Consider the following 19956-nt stretch of genomic DNA (forward strand, 5'->3'; position numbering starts at 1 on the left):
TGTATTCTTGGTGCTTGGAGGGTGGCAATAGTGGGAAGGCTTCTAGTGTCCTGGCTCCACTGGTGGACCTCCTGATGGCACCTGGTTTTATGGCCACTGTGTGACAGAGTGTTGGACTGGATGGGCCACTGGCCTGATACAACATGGCTTCTCTTATGTTCTTATGCCTACCCCTTGCCACTGGGATCCTCTGGTGGATGTCATTGATGCCACAAGAAGCCGGCTGCCAGAAGTGCAGATGGGGTGGTCATGAACAGCTGCTGCCAGCCAGTTATCCCCCTCTGTTCAGTGGGTGGGGCAGGGTTGTGGGTGTATGCCCTCTCAGAGGTACTGCACACAAAGTGTTATTGAACACTGGGCCAACACTTTTCTTGAACATCTATGACTGAGCATGTACAGCTGCCTTCTACTGTTAGACCCTTGGTCTGCCAGGGTCTGCACTGTCTACTCAGACTGGTGGCAGCTCTTACGCCAAAGTCTTTCACCACACTCCCTACTTGATCCTTTGAACAAGAGATGCTGGTGATTGAGCCTGAGACCTTCAACCACTTGACCACAGTTCCTCTCATTAAGAAGAACACAAAAAAACGCCTTATACTGACTCAGCCTACAAGACCCTGCACGTCACTAACTGTGCAATCAATTTCATTGGGGATGCCTGGGATTGAAACTGGGACTTTCTGCATGCAAGCAGATGCTCTACTGCCGAGCTATGCCCCCCACCCCAACTCACCAGTTTGGTGTAGTGGTTAAGTGTGTGGACTCTTATCTGGGAGAAATGGGTTTGATTCCCCATTCTTCCACTTGCATCTGCTGGAATGGCCTTGGGTCAGCCATAGATCAGGCAGAGGTTGTCCTTGAAAGGGCAGCTGCTGTGCGAGTCCTCTCAGCCCCATCCACCTCACAGGGTGTCTGTTGTGGGGGGAGAAGATATAGGAGATTGTGAGCCGCTCTGAGACTTTGAGATTCGAAGTGGAGGGTGGGATATAAATCCAATATCATCATCACATTGGGATCTGCAGGACTTTGATGTGCAAACTGTGTTCCAAAGCAAAAAAAAAGCTGAATAGCCCAAGCTATCCCAATCTCACCAGATCTTGGAAGCAAAGAAGGGTCGGCCGTGGTTAGTATTTGGATGAGCGACCACCAAGGAAGCCCCAGGATCTCTATGCAGAAGCAGGCTATGGCAAACCATCTCTGAACATCTCTTGCCTTGAAAACCCTATGGGTCACCGTAAATCGGCTGCAGCTTGGCAGTGCTTTCCTCCACCAACAGGAGGGGCAGAATTCAAACATCCCAGAATTCTTCAACATCCCTGACTAAGGTGTTGTTATGAAAACCAAGTCTCCATCGCCAGGTCCAATCTGCTAGGTTTGATTATTGAGCAGACGGGGCTCTCGGAAACTGTCTGACCAGAGCAGGCCTTATCTTTCCCAATCCTTGCCAAACTAAAGTTTAAAAGTTCAAAACGATTGCAACGCCACCCCTTACAATGCTTTATGTGCTCAAGCAGTGCATAGTAAAGCACCGGCCTCTATTTATTCTTCTGACACATGAAGCATAGAAATGACTGAAGAAAAAACAGTGCTGTTCCAGCAAATCAGACAGAAAAAACGTTGAAGGCATCGCTTCCAACAGTTACCTCAGTTCAAACCGAAACGAAAGGGGGAGGGCAGGAATTAAAGCTGAGGCAAATTATTTTCTCCTAACTTGAATTTTTGTTTCTACATCTCAGTTGTAGATATCTTGGCTCTCTTTCTCTCTCTCTTTTTAAAAAACCTACAGAATGACAGAAAGCATTAGTGTGCTGATGTCTACAAATCAATACTAGAAATGATTGTCTTAAACTTTAAAATATGGGCTGGGATTAGGGTTACCAAATCTGGTTTGGGAAATACCCAGAGATTTTGGAGGTGGGGGGGGGACTCTGAGGAGAGAGAGGTTTGGGAAAGGAAGGGACCTCAGCAGAGATGTAATGCCATAGAGTCCACCCTCCAAAGCAGCCATTTTCTCCAGGGGAACTGATCTCTATAGCCTGGAGATTAACTTGTCCCACCTGGAGGTTGGCAAGCCTAGCTGGAATCCAAAATAGGTCTATAGGTAAGCCTAAGAATTGGGCACACTCCGAGGGACTTTTTATCTTTTTTTTTTTAATTTTGAGACTTTTTATCTTTTTAATAGCAGACCCTCCTGTCATATTAATATATTTTTTATTAGTGAATGCTCTTAATTCAGTTTATTTCTGAATTGTTTATATCATTCTCAATGCTTTCAGATTTTAAAATTCAGCTGTTAATTTTGGAAATGTCTGTGCATTGTATATACACCCCTGTATGGCCTTTTTATTTAAATTATACAGTATTTACATTGACAGGAGGGCTGCTAAGCCCCTGGTCCGGGCAGAGAATCTCCCGCCTGGGAGGTTCTCAACCCGCCGGCCCACACTGGGTCGGCGGGGGGAACCTCCCTCTGTGTCGCTGGTGCGATGACACGATGGCAATAGGAACCATAGAGTTTTAACCTCCCAAATGGCTATAGTGTCCAGGAAAACCATCGTTTTCCCGGAAACGCCTAGAATGACCCTGCACGATTGCCACCATTTTGCTGACATAACTTCCGGGTGACGTCATTTTGTCGCATGCGCGAAGTCCCCCACCGGGGGTTGAAGAGGACTTGGCAACCCTAATTGACAGTGTATGCCATTTATATTCAATATACATATAGAGTGGTGTACATATTTGATGAGTGCACAAGTAACACCGAAAAATGCTTAAAGGAATAAAGTGAAGGAGAAGAAAATAGAATATGGCACACAGTTAAAGAACTACAAGGTCAAATCGCGCAAGGGAAAAAGCAAAGTCACAAACAGACTTTGAGTCAAAAGAGCAATTGAAATTATCTTTGTTTTTTATTGATTAAGGACAGCAATAGCCTGCTCGTTAGATCTCCAAGATGGGCCACAACATGTTTACAAACCCACAGTATAAAATATCTATACCCACAAATAAATTAAAAACAACTGCAGCAAAAACCAGTGTGAAAGTCCAGTAGCCCCTTAAAGACTTATAACCAGCCACACATTTCGTTAGTATTTAAAGAGCTACTGAACTTCTGCTCTTTTCTGTCACTACAGAAAGACCAACATGGCAACCCATCCTGAAATCAACATAATCCAAACATGACAGCTCTATAATGGGGATGAGGCTGGATTCAGGGAAAAGATCAACTATCCATACATGACAAGGCACAACTGAAAGTTCTTACCTTCAAAGCCCTACACAATCTTTTGGAGCCTGCAGGCACCTCTGGAATTCTGACAGAGCACAGTGAGCACAGCCACAAAATGGCTGTTGCAGTCAGAGTTCCCAGCCTCCCACTGGGGGTGGGGGTTCTTCCAGTTTTGAGGCCCCCCCAACCCACTAGCACGGAGCTGGCCAGCAGGAGATCCCCACCTCCAAAGAGTTCCATCAGCACCCAATGTGCCCAGAGTGATGACATCACTGAGAAGTGATGTCGTAGTGCGGGGGGCGCTCTAGAATTTGGGTGAAAACTCTGTGGTACCATAAAGTTTTTTACCCAAATGCTAGTGTCCCCAGCTCAATGGCATCACTTCCAGTTGACATCACCATGCCGAGCAAGCCAGGTAGGACCTTGCAACCCTAGTCGCAGTAGGTGGAACCAGCCAGAAAAGGATTGTCACAGCTTACCTTCAATCACAGAGTGAAGATCCCAGTGCTGTGGAGGCAGCTGCAGTCAAAGCAACATTTTTAAAAAATCTGCCCAGCCAATCAAATCTCCAATAGTCAATCAGAAACTTTGCAGGACAAAAGTTCTACTTTTTCATGCCCATTTCTAACCCATTTCCTAAAAACACTTGGTGGACACCAGAAAGGGTGTCAGTGGGTGCTATATTGGAGACCCCTGTTCTACACGACTCAGAGAGAGGGTACTTGAAAGACCAACAGCTTGAGTACGGCTGCCAATGCACACCTGAACAGCCTACTCAAGAATGCTACAGCACAGACATTGTCTCCATTTTTTGATGCAATAATTCAGAGCAAGAGGTGTCCGTTATCAGAGACTGCTAAATAAACGAAATACTTCAAGAGTGCTAATCTTTTAAGTATATTTTAAGTTTCAAAAAAAATGTTTGTGTCCTTTTTAAAGGTTATATCTCTGCTACCTGGCATTATGTTTCATGACACACATGACCCAGCCAGACAAGGTCTCATTTATGGTCAGATCCGTCTCTCGTAACAAATGAGTTTGACACCCATGGGTTGGTCTGGAAAACCCATGTTTGAAAACTTGCTTTTGCCACAAATCTCACTGGGTGACTTTGGGCCATCACACACAGCCTCACAAACTAACCTGCCTAGTCTGCCGTCTGGGAAAGGATGGAATATAAGTGAACCAAATAAATAAACCAGGAAAATGTGAGGATAAAATTGAGGCAAGGAAAGAATTGTGTACATCACCCAGAACTCCCTGGAGCGAGGGTGGACTAAAAATATACAAAGTAAATAAAATCATCTCCACAGAGCTGCCATTTACCCCCTGGAGAAATGCACAAACACCCTCCAGATGGAGGGAAGATACACTGTATGGCTCTAAGGAGAATATAAAATTAAACACCTTTGCCAAAAAGGGGGGGGGGTGTGGAGGACATTCAGCAGCGTTCCACAAAGCCAAGACCAACACCACGTCTGTCACACACACAAAAAAACACCACACACAGGCAACTTAAAATTCACAGCAGGAAAACGAACCCCAGCCAAAATCAGTTCCCTGTTCAAAACGGGCTTTTCACAGCTGCACATAGCTGGGGTAGCCATCTCCAGGGCTGGTCTAATCCTATTTGGGAAGCTTTTGGCATTAGGAACATCTGCGGCCCCTTCTCTGTCTGTCTCTCTTTTTCACCACTTGAGGAACCGACTACCAGCTACTAGTAGGAGGGCTGTCCCGTTAGCCACAGGGCCTGGATTCCACATCAGTCATTCAGGCAGGACTCTCTTCAAGGGAGAGAGTGCCAAGTTCAGCCAGCCAGGCTACCAGAGTGTGGGTCATGCTGTTCCCCAACACAAGAGCCCACACAGCTCACCTAAATCCTCTCTGGCCCACAGCCCACAGATCAAAGCGAATTCTTGAATGTGCATCTCCCTTCCCCGGTCATTGTGTAACTAGCCGCTGCCCTGGCAACAGACGAGTTGAAGCGAAAGCAGAAGGGAGCAGAATAGCAGAAGTCGAGCCATGGGTCCCCCAAGCGTTGTGCAAAGCACCAAGGGCCATCCCTCTCACAGGAGAAAGGAACCGGAACTTCGTGAACCACAGATGAGCCACAGGCCAAAAATAAAACTGTACGACCACCGTCAGCGAAGACTCTATCCATAGGTCACTGAGTGACAACAAGGGGGGGGGAACTCATGATGTTCCCCACACTGAAAATCTTTGACCCAAGATGGGAGACTTAAAGTAGGTTTGCCAACCTCCAGGTCCGGACTGGAGATCCCCTTGGAATTACAGCTGATCTCTGGACTAGATAGCTAGCTTATTTATTTATTCAAAACATTTATTCCACCTCTCCTAGAGAAAATTGTTTCTTTGAAAGGTGGCCTATATGGTGTTTATACACTACTGAGGTTCCCCCCTCCCTAAAACCTATCCTCCTAGGCTCCACCCTCAAATCTCCAGGTATTCTGAAACCTGGAGTTAGCTATTCTAGCTAGGAACCAGCATGAGGCAGTAGCTAGAGTGCCAGACTAGGATCTGGGAGATCCAGGTTCGAATCCTGCCATGGAAGCTCATTGGGTGACCTTGGGATAGTCACTCCCTTTCCTACCTCATAGGGTTGCTGTGGTTGTTCTGAAGGTAAAAACAGAAGAGGGACAAACAATGTTGTAAGCCACTTCTGAAGAGGAAAGCAGGGTACAACCATAAAAATAAATAAAACTAGTCTGAGACACAAGTTTAAGTTCTCACTCAGCTGTGAAGCTCACTGGGGGACCATGGGCCAGTCTCTCTCACAGCTTGTTTCACAAGGTTATTGTGAAGATAAAATGTGGACTGGAACCACAAACACCACGCTACGTTCCATAGCAGGGAAGGTGGATTAATAATTATTCAGATACCAATCCCCCACTTCTGTCTTGCTGTATAGAGTTCGGTTTAGTTTATTGTTTTTTAGCTTCCGGCTCACACATTTTTGTCTTAGCTCAGGAAAAATGGCCCCAGAGCAAACTAATTTATGCAGTAGTTCACAACTGTAATGCCAGTAGCTCACAAAGCAGAATTTCTGCGCACAAGATTCCACAGCTTAGAGGGAGTATTGATGGCCAGTGGCTGTTACAATTAAAAAGAAATAACAAAACTAAATCCCTAGTATATTAAAATACACATTTGGTTATTAAATTCAATTATATTCATTTATACAATATCTAAAATGTCTAAAATAACTCTTGCTGTATAGATAATCCCCCAAACAGCTCACATCAAGATAAATAAACCTCAATTTACAAGCAACAGGATCCAAAATACACTGATTCACAGGCAAAGAATAATCCACTTCTACTTTATTCGGAAGTCTACTACCATTTCCAGGCCAATTCACAACCAGTGCAGGGTTTTTCCCCCCTACACAAACTGCCATGGGCCAATGGGTCTTTCTAAGTTTCTCAGGGGCATAGATAACTCCTACCCACATGAAAAGAACTTGAGAATCAAAGCTGCAGCTTAGTTCACTTTTGTCCATTCTTCTTCTAAAGAGCTCTAAGTGGCATATGTGATTCTCCCAGCTGTCATTGTGCTCACAACAACCCTACCAAATAGGTTAAACTGAGAGACTGATGACTGGCTCAAGGCCTCTTAGTCTGTTTGATAACTCCCATGTTATGTAATAGGGCTTATTTCCAAGAAAGGATCCTTAGGATTGTAAACCTGGTGAACTTCACAGCTGGATTAGGGACCTGAACACAAATCAAATCCTCTAACCGTTACATCATACCAGCTCTCACTTCTTGGCAGCTAGATCTCATTTTCAGTTTTCTTATTGTACAGGTAGCAATCACTGATTCATGATTTCCAAAACACATTTGATGGGTGACTACAGTAATCTAAATACACAAGAATAGACTGTAAATGAAGTATTTTGCTAAGTCTTTCTTTGACAGTGGAAAGTCTTTTTCCAATGGAGAAATCTTCCAAAGTCTTCGCATAAGTAGTTGATAATGATGAATATTTACAAAAGTAGTAGTAGTAGTGATTTGAAAGTAATTTTGCAGTCCTTACAATAACCTACCCTTGTATGACAGACGAATATGCTCTATACTCTTCCAATAAACACATTTCCCCCCTCTAAACTAGTGTAAATTCACATAGCAGAATGGCGCTTCAGGATACTGCAGGAATCCCCAGTGTGCTGCCTGAGGACACCATGGCAGCAGCTGGCATCTTTCCTAGTGTCCACCAAGTGTTTTTAGAAAGTGGGCAGAGGCAGGTGGGGGTTTTGCTCAACAAGGCTTCTGACTACCCAAAATGGCAAGCTGCGGTGGCCATTTTGTGTTTGGTTCCACCTCCTATGGCAGCCATTTTGTGGTAGCCATTTTGTTGCTGCGCCCACCACACTGTGTCAGAATGCCAACATTGCCTGTAGGCTCATAAAGATTGTGGATCTCAGCAGACTGCCTTTGTCATTCCAGGCAAAACTGAATCATTCAAGAGAATTTTACTGTGCAGCCAACAGAGTTACACCATACTATATGATTCGCAGAGTTACTTAAATTATATGGGACTGTGGTCTATACTATTTGTTTAGCTCACCGAAACTAGGATCCTACTATGTATTTTTTGTATAATTTAATGTGTCATGTTAAGACTTGTGCTTTGCTTCAGTTCTGGTTTTAGATTTGTGACTGGTTCTGCAACACAAATCCTATTGCACTGTTTATTGAATGGCCTAGCCTGTTGATCCTATGACTCATTCTTTGTAATCCACCTTGAGTCCAAGTGAAAGAGGTAGGCTATAAATCACATCAATAAATAACAAATATCAAACTATTACCTCTCAGTGTTTGAAAAGAGAAAGAAAATCAAACTCCAGAGATTTTTGTTTTTATATCATTATTATTTTCCACTCAGAAACGCAAAAAAATTAAAAATCAAGGGAAAGAGGTAGAGACCTTTTAAAAAATGAATACATAAGAACTAGTAAATCACAACAATAAATCATTGAAATGTTATTACTGAGTTGTGTTTTGTTTTTAAGAGCAATATTGCGTGGATATTTCTCACAAAAAAGAAAAATCTGCACTTCAACGGTCAAGAAGGAAAAGAAAAAGACTCTCATGTGGAAGCAGCCAGAGAGAATCAAAGTATCTTTCTAGCTTGGTCCAACAAACACCAGGTTTTTAACTTTTTTTAATAATTATTTTCCACTCAGAAGGGAAATAAGCAGTTTCAAAATGAGGATGCTGTTCTCTGCCACAGCCGAGTTACGATTTACTCAGCTGCAGCGTGTTTACACTGGGAGCAACATTAATCCAAGCCTCCTTTTGAGCCAACAGGGCAAACGAAATAAAGGTAAATTTATTTGCTACGAGCACAGGGGCTCTGGATCTTCGGTCTGATGAGAAGGAAGTTGGGCCTGCATCCACTGCACGGTGCAGCTCCCACGGGGCACATGCCATTCAGGTAACAAGCCTATCCACTTCCTGCCAACCCCTACGCAAGAGTACTCAATAAAACAATTTAGTATTCAACCTGGAGAAGAACACAGCACTCTGTGCGGCTGGATGTCAAACAGTGGCATACACAAAGTGTACACAAAAATTGCCGGTTTGTGATGTTCCAGCTGTCATCAGTGTACTTCCACTCCTGCCCACATAAGAGTGACACAAGGAGTAAACAAATAAGAGCCAGAATTCAAGATCCAGACAGCGGCTTGATCACCGTCTTCTTCAACAAGAAAGGCAAGAGGGAGAAAAGGGGCAGAGCTCTATCTTCCTAGGATTCAACAAGAAAGGTATTTCCTTCTTTGTCTTTTCATGCAGGGAGAGATAAAGGAAGGCGGAGATAAAGGAAGTTTAATTCAGAATTTTCAGCAACTATTAGCGTAACTGCCCTGACCTGGAAAGCCCAGGCTAGCCCAATCTCATCAGATCTCAGAAGCTAAGCAGGGTTGGCCTTGGCTAGTACTTGGATAGGAGACCAGTTGCTACACTGAGGCAAGCAATGGCAAACCACCTCTGAACATCTCTTACCATGAAAACCCTACAAGGTTGCCAGAATTCAACAGCAAGTCTCCAGTGTTTTCCTCTACCACCATTAGCATAACTCAGGCTCACTTCCCACTAAGATGGATCAGCAAGTACCTTAGCAAGTGAACTCCAGCCAGGTGACCCAGCATGGCGTAGTGAGTAGGGCATTGATCGAGTATAGGGTGTCAAACTCATTTGTTATGAGGGATGGCTCTGATATAAATGAGACCTTGTCGAGTCAGGCCATGCATGTCATAAAATGTAATGCCAGGTAGTGGATGCAAACACAATTAAAGGGGTTTTTTTTAAAAAAAAATACCTTAAAATAAAACATGCTTAAAAATTAGCACTCTTGCGATATTTTGTTTATTTAACAGTCTCTGATAACGGACACCTCTTGTTCTGCATTATTGCATCAAAAAGCATCTGTGCTGTAGCAGTCTTGAGTATGCTGCTCAGGTATTGCTCAGGTGTGTATCTGTAAGTTGCAAACCTACTTTTGATTTGCTTTCGGGTATGATAGAACCCCTCCAGGGGCCTGATCTGGCCCTTGGGCCACATGTTTGACACCCCTGATCTAGGATCTGAAATACCCAGGTCTGGATCCTCTCTCTGCCATGTAAGCTCACTGGATGACCTTGGGCTAGCCACACACTCTTGGCCTTAATTACTACCTCACAGGATTGTTGTTGTCAAGATACAATGGAGAATGTTGTTTTGGGTTGTTGTTTTTCTTTGTTCCCCCCAACTTTGATATTGAACACCATGAAGGTGATATCGGATGTGGCAGCTTTAGAACCATCCAGTGAATAAGCCTCTTGAAAAAACAGCTCTGAGATAACAGTGACTGACCTAAGGTCACTAGCTGACTGTGTGTGGATGAGTGGGGACTCAACCTGATTCTCCATATTAGTCAGCTGCTTAAACATTAGCCGGGAGAGCACCGATGAGAGACTCCACTGGGGGAGTGGAGGGGGTGTCAGTGGGCATAAATTAAATAACACTTTGAAGGATTTCTTGGAAATCACAGCCGAAAAAAACAGAGAAATTCACAACAGAGTCACAGAAGGCTGAAATAGCCGGCAAATGGACCTTGGCTGAAGTGGCAGCCAGGCTGGTACCTTTCAGTGTAACAAATATTTGAAAATATAATTTAGTGGGTGAGACTTAGGGAGGAGGTCATGGGCAGCTGCCCAGCAAGAAAACCTTGACCACTCTGCAGCATAATATTTCCTGGCTGAGAGACACCAAGAGGACAATAACACAATAACATGCGCCACCCTATATGACAACTCTAGTGATCATGTATCAGTCAAGCTGTTAGGTACAGAGACTGGACATTGTGGTACAGGAGAGGTTCTATATGGAGCAGGTCTGCCGCCGTGGGGAAAGATACATAACAGCCTCAGGACGGGGACCACAGTGTCAGGAACCATACCCTTTTGGGCCAAACGAGTGCAATCAAAATGCAGTTGAACCCATCCTCTCCGATTTTGTGAGGACCTTTTCTAGCAAGGGGATCTGGGGAAAGACGGGAAACAGAGTTCCTTGCCACGTCAACTGGAAAGCATCTCCTAAGGAATTAGTATCAGCCCCTGCCAAAGAGCAGAACAGGGAGGCACCTGGTGGTCAAAGAAGAGGCCAACAGGTCTACCTGGGGTTGTCCCCAGCTGTAGAATGCAGGAAGCCAGTAATTGTCCTTGAGAGATCATTCATGAGTAGATGTATTGCCTCTGCTGAGGATACCCACTTTCCCATTTGCCACCTTGGCCTCCAAGGAGACATGTTGGATGACCCAGTGCCAAAGGAGGGAAGCTTCTGAACAGAGGGAGAGGAAGCCCGTATCTCCCTGCTTGTTTATTTAGAACTTTCTTGTGGTGTTGTCTGTGGCTACTAGCACCCTTTTGCCAGTGACCAGGACTGTGAAAGGAACCAAAGCATATCTGACTGCCCTGAGTTCCAGAAGGTTAATATGCACACCCTATTCAGAGGGGTCCAATGTCCACTAGCCCTATTGGCACCAGAGTGTGTCCCCAACCCAACTGGGATGCATTCCTAAAAACTTGAACTTCATGGGAGGGTATCCCCAACAAGCAGCCAGTTAGTAAGTTCTCCCAAGACAACAACCACCTTAGGGAGAAGACTACGACTCTAGGAATGGACATCTTCTGCCAGGGAGGGTCTGACTGTACGTTGGCAGAGCTAAGAAACCAATATTGAAGGTGCCTCATGAACAATTGGGTGAAGGGGATTACAGCAGTAGTGGAGGCCATGAGGCCAAGAAGCCTCTGAATAGACTAAATAAACTGTAGTCCATTAGAGGCAAAATCATGGTTTGTATGGAGGCTGCCCTACTCTGCAGGATAAATGTTTTGCCATTGTCAGCATCTAGGAAGACCCCAATGAATAAGAAGGACTGAGCTGAGTATAAAATGGATTTATTCCAATTGATCTGGAGACTCAAGGAAGTCAGAGTGTAAACAGCTAGAGAAATGTAATCTGCTAGTAGATCTGGGGAGGGCACGGGAAAAAGCCAATCATGCAGTAAGGGTAGATATTAATGCAGCCCCTTAGGTGCAGGTGAACAACTACTGCTGACACGAACATTGCAAATACTCTGAGGCAGGGCTTTTTTATAGCAGGAACTCCTTTGCATATTAGGCCACACACGCCTGACATAGCCAATCCTCCAAGAGCTTACAGGGTTCTTAGTACAGGGCCTACTGTAAGCTCCAGGAGGATTGGCTACATCAGGGGTGCGTGGCCTAATATGCAAAGGAGTTCCTGCTACAAAAAAAGCCCTGCTCTAGGAGCTGCAGCCTAACCAAAAGGGAGGGCAGCGTACTGGAAGAACACCTAGCCATGTTGAAAATGAAGGGATTTCTTGGATCTGGAGTGTATAGTGATATGGAAATAAACATATTTAAGAACAATAATGGCAAACCAGCAATGGGAGCAAACCAAACCTATGACCTCCTATAATGTGGTTTTGAGAAATTTAGCAGAAGCTTTCAAGAAACACAGCTGTCTTCATCAGATGCATAGAAGTGGTGAGTTTCAGCAAGGGAGGCCAGATTTTTATTGGACATCCACTGCCTCAGCCAAAGGCCTGGTGCAACAACTCCGTTTTATAAGCCCTGCAGACCAGTATTAAGTCCCACGGGGGCTCTCTGGAACACATATGGGGAGATGCAGTCCCTCAGATATGCCAGTTCCAGACCACCAAGGCTTTAAAGGTCAGTACCAATAGCTTGAAGTAGATCCAGTACTCAATCAGTAACCAGTGCAATTGGCATAGTGCTGGCCGAAAGTGTGCCCACACTATGGAAAGTTACTCCAAGTTTAAACCCAGAGTACTCAATAGGTTCAAACCAAATTGACCCTACACAGGATTGCACTGTTGATTCTTGCTCACAGTGGGGTCGGAGAAGTCCAGATGGCCTTGACTGTTCAGAATTAGAAAGATGTCCCGTAGACTTTCAAAAGCCCATTATATTTTGTAACATCCAAACTGGTTCTAAGGCTGCTATGCACATTGATTCAGAAAAGAACCTCACAAAACAGAGAGGCTTACTTTGAGTAAACACTGGGCAACAAACATAAAAAAAATGGATTTGAACAACAGCTATACGGGGAAAAACATAAAAGTAAAAGTATTGGGGAGTTATTGCTCATTCTGTGAATTAGGCAGATCATGAGAAGGAGGGCAGGAAGGGTTGCATCAGTGCTTAGTTCTCATGGCCCTTTCTTACGCTGTGTAAGTTACACACCCAGGGAAATGCTGGTTGACACTTTGGGGTCAAGCAGCAATTTTTCTCCAGGCTGGTTTGGCAAGGGATCCTGGAGGTTTTTGCCAACTTCTGGACATGGAGCAGGAGTCACCGGGGATACATGTGGCGGGGGGAGGTATTTGTGAAGTTCCTGCATTGTACAGGGGGGTACACTAGACGTTCCTAGAGGTCCCTTCCAACTCAGGATTCTATGATACACAAAAGTGCTTGCAGGGGAGAGGATTGCTTGCATTAATTGTGTAGCTTTCCAAAAGTCTCAGAGACGACCGTCAAGTAGGACAAACTGTTAACATTGCCAGCTTCTATTTCCAAACCTTTCGGAATCTTGCCCAGTTAATGCCTGCATAAAACCGCCTGTGAACATTTTAAAGGAAACTGGTCACGCCATTTCCAAGAAATCAAAAATTAATTTCCTTTTTGCTTGAGACAATTCAAATCATGTCTCAAAAAGAGTAGTCAACCCTTTGCCCAGTCTTGATATTCTCTCCCTATTGAAAATTGAGCCGTGTCCTAGATAGCCCAGGATAGCCTCATCTCATCAAATCTCAGAAGCTTAAGCAGGGTCAGCCCTTGCTAGTATTCAGATGGGAGACCACCAAAGAATACCAGGGTAATGATGTGGAGGCTGGCAATGGCAAACCACCTCTTGATGTCCCTTGCCTTGAAAACCCCATGCGGTCACCATAAGTCAGCTGTGATGATGGCCAGAGGTGGAATTCTAGCAGGAGCTCCTTTGCATATTAGGCCAAACACCCCTGATGTAGCCAATCGGAGGGAAAAAAAATTTTGTAAGCTTTTGGAGGATTGGCTACATCAAGGGTGTGTGGCCTAATATGCAAAGGAGCTCCTGCTAGAATTCCACACCTGATAATGGCAACAAAATAATAATTAGAAATTGAAGGGCTCTGTTACTCCATGAGAGTATTTTTTCCAGAGTTTCTTGAGCTAAGTATCTTTCTGTACTGAAAAGGTCTTCAGCTAGAGTACATTCATCTTCAAAGATCTTTGATTATTACATAATTGGAAACATGCTGGAGGTCAACAAAGGTTGACCACCAAATGGCTTCCTGGGTTCTTTTTTTCACCTTCGGAATTTTCCTTAGGTTCTTCAAAGCCCTGCATATCTTCTTTTTCCCCTTAGGTTTGGGATTCCAAATAACTTGATTTCATAAGAATAAACTTATTTTATTAATTATGTTCTAAGTGGCATATTATGCAATACATTATTAGCAGGCGAATATTTTGGTTTTACAGAGAAAACAGAAACAGGACAAAATAGATAGAGGGATCCTGGAGAGCCAGCGTGGTGTACTGATTAGGTGTGTTGGACTAGTATCTGGAAGAGCTGGGTTCAAATCCTCACTTGTGCCATGGAAGCTCACTGGGTGACCTCAGGCCAGTCACATTCTCTCAGCCTAACCTACCTCTCAGAGTTGTTGTGAAGACAAGATGGAGGAGAGAAGAATGATGTGAGCTGCTTTTGGGGGGCCCTAGGGGAGAAAGGCAGGATAAAAATGAAAGCAGGTCATATGAAGTGGTGGCAAATCATTGCTAATATAATTGAGAGGGGTTTTTTTTAACTTGGAAACAGGGATACCTGAGAGTGCAAAGCCACATAAGAGCCCAATAAGAGCAAAGCAGTGTTGGTGGTGGTGGACTGTTTCATCAAGTTGCAGTCAATTTATGGCAACCCCTATGCTCAAAGGTAGTTTGACTTTGACTCTGCATAATGACCCTAAACTTCCTTGGTGGTCTCCCATCCAAGTGTTAACCAGGGCCAACGTGGCTTAACTTCTAAGATCTGACAAGAGCAGGCTAGCTTGGGCCAACCAGGCCAGGGCTTTCAGCTTCCTAAGAGGAGTCAAACATGAAGAAAATTCCACTTCATTTCTGGTTCAGACTTTCTCGTATACTTTTTTTTTAATAAAGTCAGTTCAGTTACATTTCATACAGACCAATGTTAAACTTCTCACAATTGCAAAATAATTCTTCTAAAATTAATACAATGTGGAGTGTTTTTCATGAGAAAATATTTTAATGCTATTTACATTAATCTCATACCCTCTAGAACACGGTGATAACTGCAAGTGTGGTAGCTGTGTTAAAGTCTGCTGTAGCCAAATAAAAACCAAACCATTTTTTCTGCCCTTTTCCCCATGAGAATTCCCAGAACTGTCTACTCAACCTGTGTGTAGAAGCAAGCTCTGGCTCATAAGAACTCATATTGATATAAAAGTTGTCACCCCGGACTCTTATTTTTCTAGAATACAGCCAACGAGATTTGACCGATGAAAAAGACAGAATTAATTTCAGTCTCCAAGAATTCTTTCCAAACCGATTTCCACAGCAGGGGCATAATATTGGCTCCTCTGAAATATTTTCTTTTCACTTTTGCAAACTGGCGGCAAGCTGTAAATACACCCAGGGGAACTAGAAGGGGTCTATTACCGCTAGCTCCTGGGCAGAAGCAGCTGTTGGGTGGGGAGAAAAGTGGTTAGTTGGCAAAGGGCAAGAGAGAATGTTGAAAGAGGCAGTCTTAACCACTGGGCAATGGGGCAGCTGCCGTTAGACCCCAGTGGTAGGGTGCATGCTTGGGCGGAGGGGGGGCTGCAGAGGGTAGCAGTGATTTTGAGGCCCCACCCTAGATTTTTGCCCAGGGCCTAAGAAACCCACCTCCTGAATGTTGTTATCCCCCAACACATCTTCCACTTGAGCTGACTGCCTCTTTACAATGCCAGATTTGGACCTTATTTTGATTCAGGGCCTCTTGTTATTTTGGATTTTTAAAAAAAAAAAATTGTAAAGCTTTAAATACTCATCAGTGTAATAAATTAATATATAAAATACGATTCAAATACAATATTTCACAATGTGTCACTGTTTGCCATAAGAACCATAAAAGTTATCCTGTGACCATAGTATAGAAAAAGCAACATCAATACTACTCTCCAAATTGTGAAATTTTATAAAGCATCTCCCTCACACACATACACACACACACAAGTGAACCATTTTACTAAAAAAGAGGACTCAAATTTGTCCTCTCAGGGACACACACACCGTTAATGTAGTCCTCCAAGATCCCTGGGCCAATCTGGCTTGGAATATTCCTTCCTGACCCCAACATGGCAATCGGTATTACCCTGGGCACAGAAGAAAGGACCACAAAAACCAAGCACTAGCTCATCCATCCCTACGCTCACTCTCGTGATCTGACCTCAGGCAATTCCCATTCCATAAATCATCTTTAAAAAGGCCTTTTTTCCCTTTTGCCTTTCCCTGCTATTCCTTTCACGTTAAGATTGCCAGCTCTGGGTTGGGAAATACCTGGAGATTTTGGGAGTAAAGACTGGGGAGGGCAGGATTTGGCTCTGGGAGGGACCTCAGCAGGGTTTAATACGGTACCACAGACTTCAGCTTCCAAAGCAGCCATTTTCTCCAGGAGAACCAATTTCTGTCATCTGGAGATAGGGTTGCCAGCCTCCAGGTGGGGCCTGGAGATCTCCCACTTCCAGGGCCAGATCTAGGGGGGGCAGAGGGGGGTGCTTGCCCCGGGCGCTGATGGAGGGGGGTGCCAAATTGGGTATGGAGTCCATTGTATTCTCTGGGACCATAAAACAGAATGGCCCATAAGGGGCTGCCATTTTTTAATTTTGCCCCCCACCCTCAAAAAAACATGTTGATCCGGTCCTGGCCACTTCTACAACTGATCTGCAGCTGGCAGAGATCAGCTCCCCTGGAGAAAATGGCTGCTTGGAAGGGTGGCCTCTGTGGCGTTGTACCCTGCTGAGGCCCCTGCCCTCCTCAAATCTCACCTTCTCCTGGATCCACCTCCAAAGTCCCCAGGTACACCCCAACCCAGAGCTGGTAACCCTACCTGGAGACCAGCTAAGTTCAGAAGCTCTCCAGCCACCACTAGGAGGTTGGCAACCCTAGCTGGCAAGGGAGTTCAACAGGCTATTATGCCATACAAGACCAGTTGTAATCCCAGGAGATTTCCAGCCACCCCCTCAGAGCTTGGTTACCCTGCTTCACATACTGATTAGCACCTCACTGATTCCTCCAATCTATCTTAAAATATTTTCTTTCTTTAGTTCTTTTTTAAACACCACATTTTGTTCTGAATTGAGCCACATTTGGCTCTGGAGGCCTCAGTTGCAAAGACATCTATGAGTGAATCAACCATTCAGTGCGGAAAGTAAGAAATGGGCCCATGGTCTTGGCCTTCCATACAGCCTGAATATGAGCCAGAAGGTTCTAGAAAATGTCAGGAAAGCATCAAAAACCATAAATGTGCTTACCCCCAAAGAACCAACCAGACATCTGTCAGACCACACTTCTCCATAGCATTGCCTCACCTCATCCAAAACAAAAAACATACCCTTGCTTTATTTTTATTTTGAGCAAGGGGACAGAGTTAAAGACAAGCATGGACTCGCAATCTGTATTTACATACTTTCCGCTGATTAAAGGTCCTTGCTGGGGGAAAAAAAAACAGGGTCTCAGCTGCACAATTAACCAGCTAAGGCCTAGTGGTGTTAACTGCAAAAGGAAACACCGTGTCACAGTCCCACACTAAAGCTTTCGATCTGTTTAAGGTGCTTAAAGAGCTCTAAGCCTCGATAATGGGCACAAGCTGTTTAACTGATCGAGAGGTTTAGGTTGCCATAAGCGGCTTTAAGCAGAGTCAGGGCTTAGCAATGATTTACAATGTAAAAGGGGGGGGGGGGTAGAAAAATTAAGAACAGCCCACCTCTTTCCCAAGGCCCCTCCGAAAATGGGTGACGTTTCTCCAGCGCTGCAAAGATTCAGAATTTCATTAAGTATAGCAGTGTGTACTCTAATACTGCAGTGAAGTAATATTTGTTTGCTTTAGCATTAATTGACAGGTAACTTCTGGTGACCCAGCAAGGTTTTCAAGGCAAGTGACATTCAGAGGTGTTTTGCCACCACCTGCCTCTGCCCAGCAACCATGGATGTCTGGCAACCCCAAAAGGTTTCAAGCAGTATTCCCTCAAAGCTGAGTTAGAGTGAACTAGCTCACCGTTTTTTAGCCTCCAGCTCACACATTTTTTGTCTCAGCTGAGGAAGGATGGCCCCAGAGAAAACTAATTTCTTCAGTAGCTCACATCCAATGTTCCCTCTAAGCTTCATAGTCTTGTGAGCAAAAATTCTACTTTGTGAGCTACTTGCATTAAAGTTGTGAGCTACTGCATAAATTATTGTGCTCTGGGGTCATCCTTCCTGAGTTAAGACAAAAACGTGTGAACTGGAGGCTAAAAATCTGTGAGCTAGCTCACACTAACTCAGCTTGGAGGGAACACTGCTCACAACTTTAATGCCAGTAGCTCAGGAAGTAGAATTTTTGCTCACAATCCACAGCTTAGAAGGAACATTGGTTTCAAGGCAAGAGATGAATAGAGGTGGTTGGCCATTGCTTGCCTCTGCATACCAACCTTCTCTCATCCAATACGAACCAGGGCTGATCCTGCTTAGCTTTTCCCAGATCTAATGAGATCAGGCTAGCCAGGGCCAACCAGGAAGTTTTATACAGGGACTAAAATCATGAGGCAAGGAAAATGGAGTCGATAGGGCCCAGGGAATACTTGCATTTCCTCGTCTCGATGGCACCTGTCCCAGCTTTGTGACAATCTTTCCAAAAACTGCTTTACTATGAAAAATTGCAATAAAACCAGAAGCGCAGGCAAGCTGATCCAAAACACCAATGCGGAAGCAACCACACATATTATCTGCATGCAAAGAAGAGAGGGTGCTAATCAGAATGCCCAGCGAGTTCAGGTCGAACTCGGTACAACACTAAACATACTAACTAAACATAAACAGTAAACTTCACCATGACAAACAGCTATACATTCTAATGCTGCTTACAGAAACATAATAAATACTTCAACAAAGTTATATAAACATTCACTATATTTGTATGTGTTTTTTTTTAAATATATATTTTATCAGAACTTTTTTTGTAGCAGGAACTCCTTTGCATGTTAGGCCACACAACCCTGATGCAGCCAATTCTCCAAGAGCTTACTGGGCTCTTAGTACAGCGCCTATTGTAAACTCCAGGAGAATTAGCTATAGCAGGGGTGTGTGGTCTAATATGCAAAGGAGTTCCTGCTACAAAAAAAGCTCTGTATTTTATTAAAAATCCATATTTTTCCTAAAATCCACCACGTATCACTGGCACATAGGTGATACTTCAAAAAATATACAGATTGGAAGCTGTACAATGACCCAAATATCTATTTTTCAATAAATGACCCCACAGATAGTTGACAATTAGTCTGTTTCAGGAACCGCTGTCCTTTTCCAAGGGTCCAAACGTATTCAACTCTTCAGGTCTTGCAACTTCAGAAAGGCTTCCCATTTTCTTAAGGTCTGCCATTAGATTGAAGCATCTCATACGTATGTACTCATCACAGAGACACAAAACATTAAATTTCAAACATATGTAGAAATTGGAACATTTATGTCCAATTCCTGAAACCAGTCAACTTCTCAAGATTCTTCTCTCAATTGAATATTGCATTCCATAAGGCAGCTTCAAATGCTTGTTAAGAGCATGAGAGAAGCCATGTTAGATCAGGCCAATGGCCCATCCAGTCCAATACTCTGTGTCATACAGTGGCCAAAAAATCCAGGTGCCATCAGGAGATCTATCAGTGGAGCCAGGACACTAGAAGCCCTCCCACTCAATCCCCCACCCACAAGCACAAAGAATACAGAGCATCGCTACCCCAGACAGAGAGTTTCATCAATACGCTGTGGCTAATAGGCACTAATGGACCTCGGCTCCATATGTTTATCCAATCCCGAAGCTGTCTATGCTTGTAGCTGCCACCACCTCCTGCAGCAGTGAATTCCATGTGTTAATCACCCTTTGGGTGAAGAAGTA

This window comes from Heteronotia binoei, chromosome 17 (genome assembly GCF_032191835.1).
Source record: "Heteronotia binoei isolate CCM8104 ecotype False Entrance Well chromosome 17, APGP_CSIRO_Hbin_v1, whole genome shotgun sequence".
Taxonomy (NCBI): Eukaryota; Metazoa; Chordata; class Lepidosauria; order Squamata; family Gekkonidae; genus Heteronotia; species Heteronotia binoei.